This window comes from Lepidochelys kempii, chromosome 1, assembly GCF_965140285.1.
Source record: "Lepidochelys kempii isolate rLepKem1 chromosome 1, rLepKem1.hap1, whole genome shotgun sequence".
NCBI classification, from domain to species: Eukaryota; Metazoa; Chordata; order Testudines; family Cheloniidae; genus Lepidochelys; species Lepidochelys kempii.
In genome coordinates, this window is record NC_136380.1 from 200,839,034 (window position 1) to 200,848,757 (window position 9,724).

Below are 9,724 nucleotides of genomic sequence, written 5' to 3' on the forward strand. Positions count from 1 at the left end.
TGTCAATCGCCACTTTTTCCCATGCAGATTCAGGAAGAGGAACAGGCTGTAATGGAGGGGTACATGTCACTGCTGTCTTATCATGCATTTGGCAAGTGACACAGTTTTATGAGTGCTTCAGTTTGAGAGTCCAACCCTGGCCACCAATACAGATCCCGTAATCATTGTTTCGTTCTGACAATTCCTTGATGAGTATCGTGTGCCAACTGTATGAGTTTTGATTGTAATTCTTCTGGCACAAGTAGCTGGTGTGTACCTCATAGCACACAGCCATCGAGCAATGAAAGTTCATACCGAAATCTAAAATAAGGCAGCAAAACTGGGTCAAGGGTTTTAGGGTTACAGGGCCATCTCTTTGTCAGAAATTCCCATAGTTTTTGTTGAACTGGACACGCTGAACAAGCAGCTTGAAATTGTTCTCTTGTAACTGCAGTAAGAGTGCTTGTAATAAGCGCAACTACTACATCCTCATCCTGTGGTGGACCATCAGGTGAAGGCAAAGGCAGGCGAGAAAGGCAATCAGTGACCACATTTTGGTTTCCAGGCTTATATTCCAGTTCATAATTAAAAGAGAGTAGTCTTGCAGACCGTCGAGCAATACCATATCCTGCTCTTCCCAGTCCTTTTGTGGTGAGCAACGTCGTCAAAGGGTTGTGGTCTGTACGCAACTTGAACATGCGGCCCCACAGGTAAGTTCTCCATTTTTCAGTAGCCCAGACACAAGCAAGTGCTTCTTTTTCGACTGCAGAATATTTTCTCTCAGCATTACTTAGTGTCCTTGAAGCAAATGCAACAGTCCTTTCTGTGTTGTCCTCATGAAGTTGTGTGAGGACAGCCCCAAATCCATAATCAGAAGCATCAGTAGTTACAATTGTGGGCAATGCAGGACTGAATAGTGCAAGTACTGGACTATGTACAATCAAGTCTTTCACCATTTTGAAACTAGCTTGTGCATCCGTTGTCCACATTAAGGTTGAACTTCCCCATAGTAATTCTCGTAATGATTCAATGACAGAAGCATAATTGGGAATGAATTTTGCATACCAGGTGGTAAGACCCAAGAAGGAACGTAAGGTTTGCAAATCTGTTGGAGGAGGAGCATTTGAAATTGCCAGGATATTAACCGGATCAGGTTTTAGTCCAGCCTGTGAAATTGTATGCCCCAGAAAGGAGAGTTCAGTTTGTCTAAATTTGCTTTTGGATCTATTGAGTTTGAGGCCTGCTTTGCTGATGCAGTTTAGTACAGACTGCAGATTGTTGTCATGCTCCTCTGAAGTATTTCCAAACACAATTAATATCATCCAAATAGCACTGAACTCCATGTTGATTCTTCAAAATCAATTACATCATTTTTTGGAAGGCACTTGGGGCTGATGCAAGACCGTATGGAACATGTTTAAAACGGAATAGTCCCTCGTGTAATAAATGCTGTGAGGTCTCTGCTATCTTCATGCAACATAACCTGGTGGTATGCGCTCTGCAAATCAAGAGTAGAAAACATCTTTGCTCCAAGGAATTCTGCAAATACTTCTGCTATGTGAGGAAGAGGATGGCTGTCAATCACAATACCTTTATTTGGCTCCCGTAAGTCCACTCAAAGGCAAATGCCTCCCCCCTTCTTCTGCGTCAGTACTATAGGTAAAACCCATTCCGAGGAGTTAATCTCTTCAGTAATGTCCTCTTGAACAAGTTTTCTAAGTTCCTCTGAAACAGCTTCCCTGACTGAAAATGGTAAGCGCTGTAATTTCTGTCATACAGGCATCACATTATTCCGCATTTTAACTTCATGCAGAAACCCATAACCACAGCCGAGTTTCTCCTCAACCTAGTGTTGGGTCCCAGCTGAAACTGGTGTGTGTACCACAAGTGTGCTTTGCTGAGGAAGATCAATTCATCCATTAACTACCCTGAGATTTAAAACAGCCAATAAATCTCTGCCAAGGATAGGAGTGCCTTTGTGGACAATGTAGAACATTGTTACACAGCAATCACCAAAAGTAACTGTTGCTGGCAGGCAGCCATGTACTGAAATATGGTTTTTCAAATAACACACCAAGTGAAGTTTGGTTCAGTAAGAGGCACGTCTTTGAAGTAATGCAAATAGATGGAATCAGGTAGTATAGATACTGCAGAGCCAGTGTCCAACGTTAGCTGAATAGAGTGTGATTCGCCTGAGGGTATGGCGGAAACATTTACCGTGCCCTTTATTTGTTCTGGAATATGTACAGTAGTGATTTTGTCCACACTCAGCACAGTAACATCTGGTATTGTAACAGCATGCACCTGTTGATTGAACTGGCTGCTGCGACATACTTTAGCAAAATGCCCAATCTTTTTGCAGTGATAGCACTGAGCTACTTTTGCCAGACATCCTGTGTAGCTTGCAAGGTGTTGTGGGGATCCACAGCGAAAGCAAGCTTTTACTGTATTTTGAATTTGCTGATTTGGTGGTTTTTCATTAGTTTTCCTCTTGTAATTGTTTGTCTGCAGCGAAAGTGAACTTTTCTGCAAAGGAGTCACAGCCTGGACTGTTCCTCCTGTATCCATGCTCATTATTTTGGCTTCAGCTGTAGCTGACTCAATCTGGGTAGCAATGGTTGTTGCTTTTTCTAGTGTAAGTTGTGGTTCTAGAAGTAAACGTTCTCTTACACGTTCTCTAATCATCTCATCTGCCATATTCCCAAAGTCACAAGTTACAATCAGACTCCTCAGGGAAGCAATATACTGCATTATAGTGTTCCCTGGTTTCTGCTCACGCTGGCGAAATCTGTAGTGATTAGCTACTACACTCACTTTTGGCACAAAAAAGTTATTTAATGCAGTGAGTGGAGTCTCTCATTTATTGTCTGCAAGGGGAAAAATGTAAAATATATGCTGTCCTTCTGCTCTAAGGCAGTGGATTAGCAGAGCACACTTTCTTACTTCAGAAATCTCTGTAGCACTGATTGTAAGCAGATAAGTCTCAAACATATGGATTCAGGCAGTAAAAGCAAATGGAGGCTCACCTGGGCTTTGTAGAAGGGATGCAAGTGGGTTCAGAGGCGGAAGATCCATCCTCGTCACCAAAATGTTGTTGTAACCAGGCAAGGTACTAACAAACTTCAACAGGACTTTATTTTTTAAAGTAGAAACCTCTTTTCCAAGCTGCTGCTGCACCCTCAGTAGCTCTCCCTCAGTCTCTTCAACTCCTCCCCCCTCCTTCCAGTTTCCTGTCCTTTCAGACTCCCAACAGCCAGTGCTCCCAATTCTAATAATTACAAGCAACATCAAAACACCACAGACTTCTATTTTTTACTTAGCTTTGGACACAAGTTCTTTAGCCTTCCAAGCTTGGCAGCTGTCTCCCCCACCAATTTCTAGCCCATCTCCCTGGTTGAAAGATTTTTGTCTTTTTGCTAGGACAATGGCGCCATCTCTCTTCTTCCTCACTGACACTTCCAGGTCAAGTTCAGGGTTGGTTACTTCTCCCACAAGCCGACAGCATCTCACATGCAGAACTCTCTTGTCCCACAGAAGTGCTGGGGCTTCTAGCTGGCCATATGTATAACCCAAAATAATTAAAATCCAGAATGACAGCCAAAAGGGAGTAACAGTTGTCACTAAAAGCAGACTAAGCAGAGAGGCCGGCATGTGTTTTGTTAGGACCATGACTTTGGTATGTATTTTTTGTGGTTACATTAACACTTCTTGGCTAGCAGGATCAAGGTCTATAAAGTTGGGGACCTATTGATGGGAGGAGAGGTGGAGGCAGGCCAGGAAGTGGGTTCCAGGTATCAGATTTGCTTAGAGAAAAGAGCAGGGAACATGAGAACTGCCGTAACAGATCAGTCCAGTGGTCCATCTAGTCCACCATCCTGACAGTGTCTGCTACTAACTGCTTTAGAGGAATGTGCAAGAAATCCCATAATGGACAATTATGGATTATCCTAGAGGCAGTTTCTTCCTAATCTTTGCCAGTTGAGGGGTAGTTTAGGCTTGAAAGTGTGACAGTTTATCCCACTTATAATTTTTTTTATCCTGCCCAATGTTATTGTGGATGTTCTCAGTACCCATAAAAAGGTCTAGTCCTGAGTCCTTGGCCACAATAATATCACGTGGCAATGAGTTCCGTGGGTAAACTGTGTTATATGAACAAATATTTCTTCCTCTTAGTTTTAAATGTAATTTAATTGAATGCCCCTTGTTCTAGTAATATGAGAGAAGGTGAATAAAAACACTCAATGTACTTTAACTATACCATTTGTTATTTTGTATACACATGCCTCTATTATATTCCATCTTGCTCATCTCCTTTGAAGTAAACAGCCCCAGTCTTTCTTCACACGTCTCTAATCATTTTTGCCATCTGCCTCTGTCCCATTTCTAAATCTGCTGTATCCTCAGGGGACCAGAACTGAGCACAGTACTGCATAGGAGGACATACCATTGTTTTATAATATTTTCCATTCCATCCCTTATACTTTTGAACATTTTGTTTGCTTTTTAGACCTCCACAGTGCCTTGGAGAGGCCTCGGAGCTCAGAGACCAGCTAGAGGTTCACAGCAAGGGTGTTAGACCAGAGAGCTCAGAGGCAGTGAGTCTGCTGGGGTTTTGAACTATTTCTTTTCTTGTAAAAAGATTGCCCCATAAACAAAGGGCCTGGGAACCAAAACACAAAATTATTGAGGTGGGACTTATGTTTTCTCTTGATTCTGCACCCCAGAGAATGGAGATGCTTTTGTCTTTTCTCAACTAGAAACTGTTATCTGTTACACCAGAGGAGCTTAGGCTCTTTTACAGAGGAGGTGAGGAGAGCTGTACGTCTGGGAGGCCAGTGAGGAGGAGGGTGTAGAAGTCAAGGTGAGAGAGGATCAGGGCCTGGATAAGTTGAATGGAGGAGGACGGATGGACTTTGGAGATCGTGCAGAGGGGAAATTGAGAGGATTTATTGACAGCATGAATGTGGGGAAACAGGAAGGGTGGGAGTGGGGAGTTGATTGTGATGCTGAGACAATGCAGAGATGGGAGAAGTTGCCAGCTGGGCTAGGGAATGGGGAAGAAGAGGGAAAGGTCTGGCAGGAAATGGGAGGAGATTGGATTTCATGGTGTTGAACTTGAGCTGGTGGTGTGTGCATTATTCAAGAAGAGTCTGGACAAAGAGGGGTAGGGTAGGGTGCTGAGCTAGACCTGAGAGCCATCTCTACTAAAAGTAGTAACTGAAGCCAGGAGACTGCATGAGGTTACCTCTGGGTAGCAGCAGAGAGGAGAAAAGAAGAGGTCCAGTGACTGAGCCCTGAGAGTCACCAACAGAGAACAAAAGGGAGGAGGAAGAGCCCCCAGTGGAGATAGCAATGAAGCAGTTGGAGAGGGAGAAAGAACACCAGAGATGACCGTTTCTGAAGCCAAGGGAGGAAACAATCTCAGAGAGAGGGTAGTGATGATTTCCTCTGACAGCATCCCTTCAGACAACAGTACAGTCCTGACAGCAGTATAATCACATGCACCGAATAGTCCTGAGAGGCCTCAGAGGGCACACGTTCTGTGGGGTTGCGTGGTTTTACCATAGCACTACAGCAGAGTCAACACCAGGACCATTTATTTGAAATGGAATGCAGACTTGTCACGTTGCCAGTCTTAAGCCAGCTCTTGTCTGTTCTTGTAGCTGAAGTATGGGTTCTCCACTGTGGTTTTTAATGTGGGTTACTTTAGATCCACTGTCTGTTTATTATAGTATCATCAGACATTGCCTGAGAGATGCACAGTCTGTGATCAGCTCCGTTTGAAGTGGTTTTGCTCAGACTTAAGCCTTTCCTGACAACAGAACTTATAATAACTTGTTCAGTATACAGAGCAGCTGCAGGATTTGGGAAGATACGCTGTAACTATTGAAGTATAGATAGAAAATAAGTTTTTGGGAGTAAAATTACTACTTAATAGAGCCTTAATATTGACAGGTGGTTATTTTGTCAGATCCTCAGTTAGTGTAAACTGGCATAGTTCCATTGACTTCTGAGGATCTGGCCTATTGTGTCAACCACAGCATCCTAGAGTCCTAGGCCTTGAGACCCCAATGAGTGATGATGTCTCTAAGTAATCTGGACATAAATAGATACATGTGAAAAGTCTCATCAATCAAGAGAGCTGGTCTCTGCACTATTGATACTCTCACCTGACTGCATAGAACCCACACGACGTCCTGTCAACGAAATGACTTGTTCTGGCCTTTGGCAAGAAGGCTGCATTTACAGTCTAGTGCATTGTGAGCTACTCACCATGATACGTCTATTTAAAGAACCTTTAACTCCCCTACAGACACTAATAGAGTTGGAGCATCAAGCTTAATAGGAAATTTCCTATTTCTTGATGATTTGCACCAGAGACTTACAATTATTGATAGTTTTCCCCACCTTTGTTGATTTTACTAAATAACTTTTTTTTTCATTTTTAAACTCTTTTCCCCCCAAGTAAAAAAAATAGAGGAATTTTATGGATTTGTTGTGTGTGGACATAAAAGTGAACAAGGAAACGCATTGGATAGAGACATTTTTTGCGTGGGCAGATGCTGTACAAACTTCTTCTACAACAATCCTGACCTGCAGCCCTACAGCTATTCTACTTCTGGGCTCCCCATACGGCTCTGCAAATGTTCCTGAATCTTGACCTGCAGCCCCCCTCCCGTTATTTCATCTCTGCACCTCACACAGCTGTGCCATTGCCCCTCAGTCCAGTCCTGCTGCCCCCCCTGCTATTCCAGTCCTAGTCCTTCAAAGAGTTCCACCAAAGCAGCTTGAATCTAACCTGCAAACCCACCTGAAATGTGACTGTGAAGGCAGCTAAAATAATGGAATCCAGCTTCAGCTGTTACGTGCAGCGCCCTGTAAAGGATGTCCTGCTGTGGTCGTTTCCTATCATTTCAGTCCCACAAAATAACAACAAACTCTGACCAACCTGCTCCCCTAACAGAGTGATAAAGTGAAACCCGGAGGAGAACGTCACAGAGTAAAGGGGTTGGGGCTGTTTCTGAAGCAGCTTCTTAGGTGCTCTGTGGTTACTTGGTTTTGTTTATTCCTGGAAACACCCACACACCTGAAAGTCCTGATGAGAATATGGTTTCTTTTGTGACTCCCCCCGGAGGGTAGGAGCGGCAGAGGCAGAGTGCAGCACCCTCACATATCAAAGGTGCTTTTATTTCATAACAAAACTAAAATGACTGAGCCCTGATTCGGTGCCTTTAGCTTCTTTTCTTTCCAGTTGAAGGAACAGAATTGTCCTGAGCTTGAATCTACAGGTTTAAATTCCTTCTTGTTGTCTGTATAGTATATACTCATAGATAGACTGAGAATTTCTGCCAGCATTTCAAGGCAGATTTAGAGGAGTGGGTTTATATGTAAATCTATTTGGAAACTCCTCCCCCGTCCTGCCCCCGGCCGCAGAATCTGAGCCAGTGTCTCTTATAATCCTTCTGCCTCCAGAATGAAATACCTGCTTTCTCGAAGATTTATAGGGGCAAATCTTCAGTGGATGTAAATTCTCATAGCTCCATTAAGTTAATTTTAAGGCCAGAAGGGACCATTATTATCCTCTAGTCCAGTGGTCCCCAAACTTTTTACCTCATGCCCCACCCCACCCCTTTTATCCCAGGCCCCACAGGGAGCTGGGAGTGAGGTCGCGGCTTCGGGAGGGGAGCACATGGACAGAGGTAAGGGGGCCAAGGCTGGGGCCACAGCTGGGGGTGGGAGTGGAGCATTGGCCAAGGCCAGTAGCCAGGTGGGGGTTGGCAGCTGGGGTCAGCAGCCAGAGCCAGGAGTGGAGCTGGGTGGCACTCCCTCCCAGCTCCCCGTGGGGTCTGGCCTGGGTCCCAGCGGCAACCCCCCGAATGTTCCTCCGCCCCCCTCTGGGGGGCGCACCCCACAGTTTCGGGACCTCTGCTCTAGTCTGACTTCCTGCACAGCACCGGCCACAGAACATCACCCAGTGATTCCTTCTTCTAGTCCAATAGCTCAGCTGTGAACTAGAGCATATCTTTTAGAAAGATGTTCAACCAGCACTACTGCAGGCTGGGCAAAGGGATCAGAGCACATCTGAAGAGGAGGGTGCCTGATGACTGAGTAGTGAAACCCCTTGAGGAGAGGAAAAGACCCGGAGAAGGCTGGATGAGTTGCTGAGATGGGGGGTTAGTGGGAGAAAGAAAGCAGGGTGCTATTTCCAGGAAATTCCCCTCCTGTCTTTGAGTCTCCAGCACACCTGGAGCCAACCTCTGTTCCATTGGTCCTGGGGAGAATTGTGCAGGAGGTTCACACCAGAACAAATGTATAACTCTGATTTCACATGAAGAGAAGGAAGAAGATGATCTCTCAGCTCTCTCTGAGATGTTTTAAGAAGTACAAACGCACTGCTGGATGGAATTATCTAGATTTCTTCAATTGACAGCTCCTGAGGCTAATTCCCTTTCAATGGAGATATGACATAACCATCTCCTTTGTGAGGACAAACCAACGTTTATTGTGCTATGAAATACAAAACACTACAGCATAGCATTTAGACAGGGAACTCTCAGGAACATTAACTGGGAATCAGATGGTTAAATTCCCATGAATTGCAAGGAAAGCATACAAGTATGGGACCAAATTCTGCACTGACCTGCATACCAAGCAATTCCTATTGACTTCAGTGGCATTGCATAGAATATAAATCTGGTCTATGCTCTCTAATTTAAAACAACCAACAAAGAAAATGATAGAAATTCTGGGCCAGATTCATCACTGTGTAATTCAGGGGTGGCCAACCTTAGCCTGAGAAGGAGCCAGAATTTACCAATGTACATTGCCAAAGAGCCACAGTAATACGTCAGCAGCCCCCCATCAGTGCCTCCCACCCCCCCCGCCGGCTCCCAGCACCACCCACAGCACCTCCCCTTCCCTCCCAATCAGTTGTTTCATGGCATGCAGGAGGCTCTGGGGGGGGAGGAATGAGGGCACTGCAGGCTCAGGGGAGGCGGGAAGGGGTGGGGTGGGGGCAGGGCCTGTGGCAGAGCCAGGGGTTGAGCAGAGAGCACCCCCCGGCACATTGGAAAGTTGGTGCCTGTAGCTCTAGCCCTGGAGTTGGTGCCGCATATTAACTTCTGAAGAGTCGCATGTGGCTCCGGAGCCACTGGTTGGCCACCCCTGGTGTAATTCAACTGAAGTCAATGGAATGATATTGTATGTAAGCATTTCAGGGCTCTCAAGACCTTGGGTTATCTTCCATAACATGTGCCGCACCTGCGTGTGACTACTTAAGGCTAGACTAGGTCTGAGACTTATCTGCCAAATTTCGTGGTTTCTGTGGAGTTGAACTCCTCCTATTGAACTCCTCCTCCTATTGTGTATTTTTTCTTCCCTTTTTTCTCTGACTTTGGCCTTATGAGCAGCATTAAAGCTCAGAGAGGAGGAGGAGAAAAGTAGATGGGAATTTAATGGCATACAAGTCAGGGAATTCAGTTATTTTTCCTAAAACAACTGTGTGTCTCTGCCTCCTGGTAAAGCTGGAGCCATTGTGCTGTGTGAATGCATCCGATGAAGTGAGCCGTAGCTCACGAAAGCTTATGCTCAAATAAATTGGTTAGTCTCTAAGGTGCCACAAGTCCTCCTTTTCTTTTTGCGGATACAGAGTAACACGGCTGCTACTCTGAAACCTGTTACTTTTGCTGTGTGTGATCCGAAAAACCCTCCCAAGCTAAGAAGCATTGGACTAGGCCAGTGCTTG